Source organism: Prionailurus bengalensis, chromosome B3 (assembly GCF_016509475.1).
Source record: "Prionailurus bengalensis isolate Pbe53 chromosome B3, Fcat_Pben_1.1_paternal_pri, whole genome shotgun sequence".
Lineage (NCBI taxonomy): Eukaryota > Metazoa > Chordata > Mammalia > Carnivora > Felidae > Prionailurus > Prionailurus bengalensis.
The window spans coordinates 6,572,537-6,581,908 of record NC_057355.1 but is presented as its reverse complement, the minus strand read 5'-3'; positions in this window follow the sequence as shown (position 1 = coordinate 6,581,908).

The window sequence follows — 9,372 nt, the reverse complement described above, 5'->3', positions numbered from 1 at the left end:
AGTATAATTTACATATAGAAACAGATCATAGCTATACAGTTGTATGGATTCTGACAAGTGCATTTTACACCTATGTAGCCAACACTCAGATGGACGGCCTTTCCCTCACTTCCAGAAGCTTCCTTCCTGCCTCTTCTCACTCAATCCCTGCTTACCTGCCTTCTGATGCCTCTTACCGTGGATTACTTTGACCTATCTAGAATTCGACACACATGGAATATATGCTAGGACTTATTTTTTTTTTTAAGGCTTGATTTCAAGTCTGGAGGGAGCACTGTCCTCAGAGGCCTGGCTGAGCGAGTGTCCAGATTTCATGTTTACAGTCACATTGGACTTGCGCTAAACACTTTCCCCTCGGATGGGCCCAGAAGTCAAACCTGTAATTAAATTTGGGGGAGGGGTTGCTGATTTGGGCTGGTCTTCTGCCAGGACAGCCCTGTTCTCACCCGAGGTCTGTTAATGAGCTGGGGACAGGTGAGCCTCACACATTCCAACTTGCCTCTCTTCAGCGGCATCCCGGAGCCTACGGAGAGCTATTAATGGAAGGTGCCGGCTTTGTGCTAATTAGAACTTCCTTTCAGCTTCCATCTGCACAGGCCCTCTGACCCCTCAGTGGTCAGCGTCACCCCTCCCCATCAGCTTGCAACTTAGTCTTGCGCCCCTTCCCTATGAATTAGGGGGTGCTGTGAGTGGAGCTGCTCTCCTCTGTCTCCAGCCAAACCCCGGGGCTTTGTGTGTTGCAGGAATATACAGGGTGGCATTTCTCGAGTCTTCTCTGTCTTGTTAGGGTGGAGATGCACTGCAAGTGGGGCAGGGGCTCAGACACCACAGCCATCCTGGCCAGGCTGGTCGCACACCACCGATTTGGGTTTATTTTGAAAGGGACCCGCTATCCTCCGCCCCCTGGGGAGTGTGGCTGCAGACCCTTGTGCCCTCCATCCCCCCTCCCAGGTTCCCGGTGCCTCCCAAGTCTGGTTGTACCCACCCGGTCTCGTCTCAACCTTCAGGTGCCCCTTTATCACCTCAGGCAGCCTGGGGGTGGGGGCTGTGTCCCTGGCTCTCTTCTGAAAAAGCCCAAACTTGCGATTTCCTAAAATTTATTTCGCATCAGGCCCAATGGGCATAATTTTTTAAATGGAGGTTGTCTCTTACAGAGGCTTCATTGAAAAAAAAAAAAAGAAAGAAAGAAAGAAACATTAACGTCACATTAACGTCATTTAAAGAAAAAGCGCCTCTCAGCTTTGGAGGCTGGGGGAGTTAGGGCTTTCTGCCTGATTATCAGTTGGGATGAAATCTTTTGCAGGAAACCAGAAAGAGGGGTATTTCCTTGCAATGTTCCTCTTTTTAGCTCCCGAATCTCCTCAGGTCTCCACTGGGGTTGTGTGTAAAAATATCATGGCCAATCTGCGCCTTCATCTCATTTTCTCCTGCGTGAATTATCCTGGTAATAATGCAGGTCACCCACTTCTTTGGCTGTGTAGACTGGGATTTAAATTTTTTTTTAACGTTTATTTATTATTGAGAGACAGAGAGACACAGAGCGTGAGCAGGGGAGGGGTAGAGAGAAGGGGAGACACAGAATCCGAAGCAGGCTCCTAGCCGTCAGCACAGAGCCCCACATGGGGCTCGAACCCATGAACTGTGAGATCATGCCCTAAGCCGAAGTCAGTCACCTAACCAACTGAGCCACCCAGGTGCCCCAGGACTGGGATTTTTAAAAATCAGGAGTGGATTATTGGCCAGCATGAGGTTTTGCCAGATTCCCCCAAGGTTCTGGACTCAGGCTAAAGAATTAGGATGGAAATGCCTCTGGAGTGCCCAGAGAGGCTGCAGGAATTTCTTGTTCTCTGGTCATGGGGAGAGCAGGGGGACTGGCCTGTGGCCTTTCTGTCCCTAGGGGTGACAGTTCCTGAGCTGAGATGCTAGAGTGGAGGACCCAGGGCAATCCTAGACTGGGTTAATAAACTGGCAATCCACATCTATAAGGGCAGCAGCTCGTTGGGTGGGGGAGGATGCCCACACCTGTGAGGCAGGGTTTTTTGGGGGGATGGGGGGGGAGGCATGCTTTTGCCATTGCAACTCAGTGTATCCTTGACAAGACACATCACCTCTCTAGACTTGTTTCCCCTCATCTGTGAAATGGGGGTGACATAAGTAACTGCACCTCCAGGGCTCATGTGAGAATTAAGTAAAATATACAAATGAAGTGCCTGGCATACAGTGGGCGCTGAGCAAATGGTAGCTCTTTCTCCAGGCTGGAGCAAGGGGTGCATATGAATGTCTGGATATGAAGTTCAAACCTCCACCAGCTGGAGAGAGTGAAAGCACCAATAAATGGCCAGAGTTTTGTGGAGAATTGACCAGCTGCCGTCTTTCCCCAGCGCCTGCCATACCAACTGGTCCTGAACTGGGAGACGTATTAGGACTCCAAGGAGCACCCTGTTGGAAGGGGGGTCGGGGCAGGTGTAAGTTCCTTGCTTGGCTGGCCTGGGAAGTGTACATGCGAGTGTCCTTAGAGATTTGAAGGGAGCAGGATCCAGATTGACTTGCGAGGCCAAGAGGACGCCGCCAGGAGGCCCACTTTAGCTTGGGTTCTGCATTTCTAACATTTGGGCTTCCGGAAAATGGCCCGGGGTCCCGGTTCGGGCAGGTTTCGAGCGTCAGGACTCAGGAGCTGTGCTGTCGGGGAAGCCGGGGTTGTCCTAGGGCGGTCGCTGGCAGGCTCTCCGCGATGCGCTTGGCCTTAGGTGCACGGAGGTGTCTCACCTCACGGGTGGCTGGATGCCTGGCCCGCTGGCGGGTAAGGAGCTCCGGGGCCGGGACGGAACCCCCTTACCCAGTACTGGACTTCCCCTCTCGCGCCCTGGGCGAGCGAGACTGAGATGCGGTGTGCGCCCAGCAGCCGCCCCGGGCTGTTGTCGTGACCTGGAGGACGCGCGTCCCCTACCCCCGCCTCCGAGGGGGGCCGCAGCACGCTTCTAGGTGGGTGTGGGGGGCGCCTGATGTCTCCTTTCTGTTTTACAGCTACTCCCCTGCAGGCGCCTCCCTCCTCTTCTCGGGCACGAACTTGCCGTCAGCAACCGTTCGTAGGAGGGCGTGCGGGTGGAAAGGTGAGTGGCCAGAGCCGGGGTGTGGGAAGAGGAGCTGTACGCCCGCACCCTCGCTCTGCCCGGGGGTGCCAAGAGCGGGCGCGCGGGCCGGCAGTCCGGAGTTTGGGAGATTCCACCATCAGATCGGTGGAGCGTCTGTGTTTTTTACCTTGGTCCCCCCAAAAGGCAACCCCTCCTCCTCCCTAGGCCCGGATCCGGTGTCATCCCCGTCCGCGTCCCTCCCCAACACGCCGGGAGCGGGCGTTAAGCGCACACCTAACAGGCACTCTGGGCTCTGTGATACAGTTCGGCGGAGCACGGCGTGGGGCTCCCAGTAAAGGCGGCCCTGATTCTGGCCTCCGACGCGGCCTCCTGGACGCCGGGGGCTCTCCCCGTCGGCGTTCCGCGGCAGTCCGAGGCGCGCAGCCCCGGAGCCTTACCCTTCTACCTGGGGTGGCGCGGCGGCCTCCCGCCGGCCACGCAGCAGCCGGGCCGCAGCCGCACTCTCCGGGCTGCAGAGAGCGGGCTGAGCGGCGCGCACGCGGGGCCGCACCCGCGCCTCGTGTACGCCGGGACGCCGCGTGGGCCTACGGCCTTCGGACTCCGCGGTGCCGCCGGCCACGGAGCGTGGGCGCGGGGAGGGGGGCCGCGCACCCCGGACCCCGGGCCGGGCGGGGAGGCGGGCGCCGCGGGGCCGGGAGGCCATTTTGAGAGAGCGAGGAGCGGCGGCAAGATGGCTGCGTGGGCACGAGGTAGGTCGCGGCGCGGCCCACAGGAGCGGAACGCGCGTCGAGCGCGCCCGCCCGGCCGTCCCCGCCGCCGCGCTCCGGGCGAAGGCCCTTCGGCCGCCAGTGACGGCGGGAGGCCGGGCCCGCGGACGGCCGCGGGGCCCTCCGTCGCGGCTGCTGCGCCCCGGGCGGGCCGGGGCGTGCGCTCCCGCCGGAGCCGCGCGCGCGAGACGCGTGCGGCCCGGGCCCTCCTCGCCCAGCCGCGCGCTGCGGGTAGGGGCGGAGCGGTGGCGCCGGCTCGGAGTCCGGAACCGCGCGTGCCTCGCGCTTCTTCATTATTTTCGAGGCGTGCCAGGCGCATGGCCGACGCCCGCTTTTTTTCTCCCCCGACACCGCGAGGCCCGAGCGGCGAGCAGGACCAGGCCGCCCTGCCCGGGACCGGCTGCGGTCCGGGGCTCGCGGACATCAGGGGCCGGGAGCGGAGGAACCCACGCGTCTGGTGCGCTTGGCCCGAGGACGGCCCCGGAGGCTCCGTTCGCATCCACCCGGCGGTGCTGCCGGCGCACAGGAGCAGCACCTCCGAGCTCGGCCCTCCACCCGGGCCTCGGCCCAGAGTCTGAGCAGTGGCCCCGCAGAGGCCCCCTTCCCACCGATTGAGTGATTTAAGCGCGGTTCCCTTCCCCCCACCCCCCACCCCTAACTGCCCCTATTGATCCACCGCTGCCCTAAGGCATTTGTACAGTGACTAAGAAACTCCAGTGCTGATCGTTTGTGTTCGTATTGAGTCCTCGCTTCGTACCTGGCGGGGTACTAAGCACTTCACATGCATTCGGGCCTCAGCTTGACAGGGAGAGTGGTGGCGATTCCCTCTTTGTGACTTTGGCTGTAGCCAGGTTGTGGCAGAGTCCAGATGTGGATTCAGGGCTGTCTGCCCGAACGTCTGAGTTCTTAACCACAGGCTCTGCACGTGCATACGTACGCACAGACACGGATTCATCACCATCGCGATCTCATCTGTCCAGCACCGAGTCTGTCCTGAATCCAAGCCCCATCTCCGCACAGCCCTACCTCGCATATGAGAGCTCTCCTGTCATACCCTGCTTCCCCCACCCCTAATCTCCTGGCCTGAAGTCCCGGCCTTAAATAAATGTTGTATTCAGTATTGGTCTGAGCCTCCTGGCAGCCAAGACAAAGAAGAAAATGGGACGATTTATAACCTTGGTAAAAAAAAAGAAGAAGAAGAAGAAGCAGCTGATTAGGGTTTTTAGGGATATGAACATTTCTTCCTCTGTAAGATTTATAGAAAATTTAAAGCTTGGTTATTATGGAGGTCAACTGCTTATGTCACAGATGAGGAACCAGACCCAGAGAGGTTAAGTGATTTTCCCCAAGGTCATAAAGTTAGCTGGCAGAGCAAGAACTGGGGTCCAGTCCAATCAATTCCCAGTTTCCCATTCTTTTGTGAGCAGGTTTTAGTGGGTTTCTCAACAGTGAAATAGTTCAGTTACGTTTGGTGACCCCTCCATCTTCCATAAATTCTTCGGACCTGAATGCTGTCTGTTCCTTTCTTTTCCCTCAGTTCCCACTGCTGGGCCGGGCTCATCATTGTGGATGTCTGTAAATATTTGCTAAATGAATACGTGGTTCTAAAAAACTAAGCTTCTGGCTCTTGGAAATGGTGGCGGGGGTGGTGGAGGGAGAGGTTCTACGTTGTTTTTTGAAGGGACTTGGTCTTTTGAATGTTGCATCCCTGAGCCCATGAATTCCCTAGATTTCTCTCTTTTAGCAAGTGGTGTGATCTTTTGGCAGTGGTCTGGCCCCTAACTGTCCTGTCACGTTGTTGGTGTTGTGGGAAGGAGTCATGTCTCTCCTGAAGGACTATGCTGTCAGTGAGAGCCGTAAGTCCCTTTAGAGTAACTCACGAAGGTTTCCCCATTACACCGGCACAGTCACCGTGAGGCCTGGTGGACCCATTCTTTTGTCTTGGGGTGGAGAGCCAGCCTTTCTGTGCCAGCCCAGCTTTGGTTCCTGTGGCTTAAGTACAAATAGCAGAATGTAGTTCACCAGGTCCCCAGAACTTCTACAGATTACTAAGTTTCCATGGCTCCCAAAAGGTAGCCAGCCTTTGAACCCTGGCATGATAACTGTAGGTGCTGAATGCATTTAGTGAGCCTGCCACGGACCAGATTCTCTGAAAATTTGTACCAGAAAGTTGTCATCCTTGGGTGCGGAGAGGGGGGTCTCCTTCTTGGTGAGGAGCCCCTATTGGCAGAAATGCTCCAACACATCCTGGCCAAATCCTGACCATCATCTTTGGGCTGGCTCTGGCCAGGCAAAGCAGGGTGGAGAGCTGAGGCCCAGTTTACAGCGAAAGCCCCAGCTGTGGAAGAAAAACAGGGTTCAGCTCCCCAGATTAGTTACTGTCTACAAGGATTAAAGGCCCCAAATAATGGCTGGCCTCTCCCCTCCTCCGTGCCAAGGGAAGACATGTAAATACAGCCGCACGCCAGCTTAGGCAGTAGATGTGTATAAATCGAATTTAGCAAATCAGATCATGGTTTAAATGCACTATTTAAAGCAGTCCTGCAGTGAAGCCTTTTACAAAGGGAATAATCATTTTGTGATGCTAATCATCGGCGTCCAATTTATCTCCTTTGTAAGTTCAGATGTTGGTGCACTGGGTGTTCTGAAATTGGGGCGCTCTTGTGTCAGGCTCTGGTGGTGGCTGTCTGCCTTCTTTTCTTGACCTCTCATTTTAAATGGGTGCATGTCCTTGTCTCGCTGGGGGCCTCAGGATGCTTGTCACTTAGGCTGATAGTTCTCATCCATCTCACCCATCTTTTTATAATCTGATAGAGCCCACCCTTCAGCTGCTCCTGGCCCCTTTTCTGAGATTTGCACCCTTCCTGGGGGGGAGATACAGGCCCTGCTGTTCTCAGGGTATTAGAGCCAACTCCCTCTCTGATCTGAACCTTCTTTTGTTTCTCTGAGTTTCTGGTACCTCCGGTGCTGCTCATAAAGGAGATCTCGGAGTCCACTAGATACGTAGCAGCCTGTGAATTTAGTAGGTGAATTAAAGGCAGGCACCCACTTGCTGAATAGGCACTGTCCGAAATACTCTCCCCATTCACGGCCAGATAACTAGGCCTGGGTGTTAAAGTGACTTTTCCCACAAGTTAAAATCGGGACTCAAAGGAGAACCTGTCTCCTAATTGCTATAAAAGTGTTTTATACACTGAGCTGTAGTGCCTTTCTTTGCAGAGAAAATATAATAAGAGACCATCTGGGTGGGAGAGAAAGAATGAAGGGAAAGAGATGGATCAGAGTGGAATAAAGGAAGTGGGCAGGAAGCTGGGGGGGGGGGGGCGCGAGGAGCCTGACCTTGCTTAGCTCACAGGCCCTGATATAGTGTCTTTGTCAATGCTGCCACTATTGGCGCGTTCCTCGGTAATTATGACTGTGTGTTGGCATGGCGACTCCCGAGTAAGAAGCACCGGGTAAATGCACGACTTGTTCTTGCCTTCTAAAGCAGAGAGGAGCTTTTGTGGGTAGTTCCTCCAGGGAGACGCGGCAGAAAATTCACCAGACCCAGTGCTGGAGCGTGGGTATTTGCAGCCTGAAGGAGCCGGGTGGCCGGGACTGGGGGCGGCACGCCCTCCTCCAGACCTGCCTCCAATGCAGAGGTCAGGCCGAACCTCCCTCCTGTTCCTTTCTGTTGGTCTTTGTTCCCGAGCTTGTGATGTCAAGTACACCCATCTCTTCTCCCCTCCAGGTTTCCTGTTCCAAACAGGTTCGTGTTGCGCTCGTCCCCCTGAATTTGATTTATTGTAAACTCAGCTGTCTCGTAGGCGGGTATTAATTGGGAGGCTGGGAGGAAAGGCCGGTGGGCCCAGCAGTAGGGATGGAGTTTGGGGCTCCCCTTCCGACCCTGCTCCCCTCTCCTTAGAGATACTTGGGCCACCTCATCTTCCCAAGGTTGGGGAGGTTGCTGGAGCCAAGAGTTGGGCCGCCCAGTTAACCCCTGTTGATCTCATGATATGTGGTCAGCGCAGCAAGCTGAAACGATGATACTGGGTTAAACAAAACATTATTAAAATAAGTTTGATCTGTTTCTTCTTCCTTTTTAATGTGGTTTCTAGGAAGTTTAAAATGATACATGCAGCTCATAGTTTATTGGTCTAGACTAGAGGGTTAAGATCTCTTCCAGGCCTGAAGTTCAGTAACGAATCTTCGTCTGTCCCTGGAAGGTCCCTGGCCAAAGAGAGCTCTCTGTATAGAAGAAGGCCATGGAAATGCCAAGCTGGAGGCCACTGGGAGGCTCAGGTCTTATGGGGCTTTTAGAAGTGCCTAGTACAGCCCCTTAAATGGGGGTTACCCCACAGTTCTTGGAGACAGAAGGCCTTGAATCTACAGGCAACATTTTGTTTTTGGAGTTTAGGAGATGGGGAAGAAAACCAGTGGGTAACCCCCAGGAGTCTTTGGGTGGAGTTTGTGTGGACATAGATGTAGGTGACAGGAGCGTTGTCCTGGGGGCAGAGCACCTCCCCACCCCGCGTCCCTGTGCTTATAGTGATTTCGTAGTGTCTCAGGTGTGTGGAAACCACAGGGCATGGGAAGGTGGCTGTGCATCTCAAGTTCCCACTAAACCCCCTTTAGGCAGGTTTCTTTTGGCCCGAGGGTTCCTCATTGCCCCTCTCCCGGCTGCCCCTCCTCCCCTCGGCCTGTGCTGCTCTGTGCGAGCTGAAGCTTCTGGGATGCGCCTTGGCTCAGAGCCAGCGTCGTCTTCTTCGAGAGGCCTCCTGCCCTGGCTCCCTGCCAAGCCTTGAGTCTTCAGAGAGATTTTTCTGGGGAGGTGCTGGGCTCATCCTGCTGCCAGAGGGCAAAGGGGCCTTCTCACCTCAGAGGACTCCTGGCCATGGGTCCAGCCTTGCTTCCAGCCCCCTTCTCCTGTCAGAAACTCTGGTTTCCTGCCCCGGAAACCCTGGGCTCTGTTAATGGTCTCCCAGCCTCAGTAAGCCTTGAGTTTATGAAAAGACAGCTCCTCACACGAGCCTGGGAGGTGAGGAATGGGCCGTCAGGAAATCATAATGACGCTTGATAATGGTGACAGGAACCATTTATTGAGCACTTATGCTGTGCCGAGTCCTGTGCTAACGCTGCGCATGCTTTATCTTCTTTAAGGCCTGTCTCTTTGGGGAGCAGAAAGAATGGTAAATGTAATCTAGGGTCTACCCTTGTTTTTCTAAGCCAGATGTCATGGGGTGATTGCATGGGGAATGTCTCAGAAGCTACAGCCCTTGAGTAGGCAGTAGTCTGGGTCCCCCCGTGGGCCCTCATCTCCCAAGGAGTCTGCCTGGGCTTTGGGGAACAGCATGAGCCCATCTAGGTTACTAGAAGGTGGCTCTGAAGTGCCTCCTGCTTTGGGCTGGCAGTGTACCTGGAGAGTGTGAGTAGGAAGGCTCAGTGCTGGGCCCTCGGGAGCCTTGGTGAGACTCTAGGAGGGGTGAGAAGTGTCCCACCCAACCCTGGCTTCCTCCTGGTTGTCAGTGTGAACT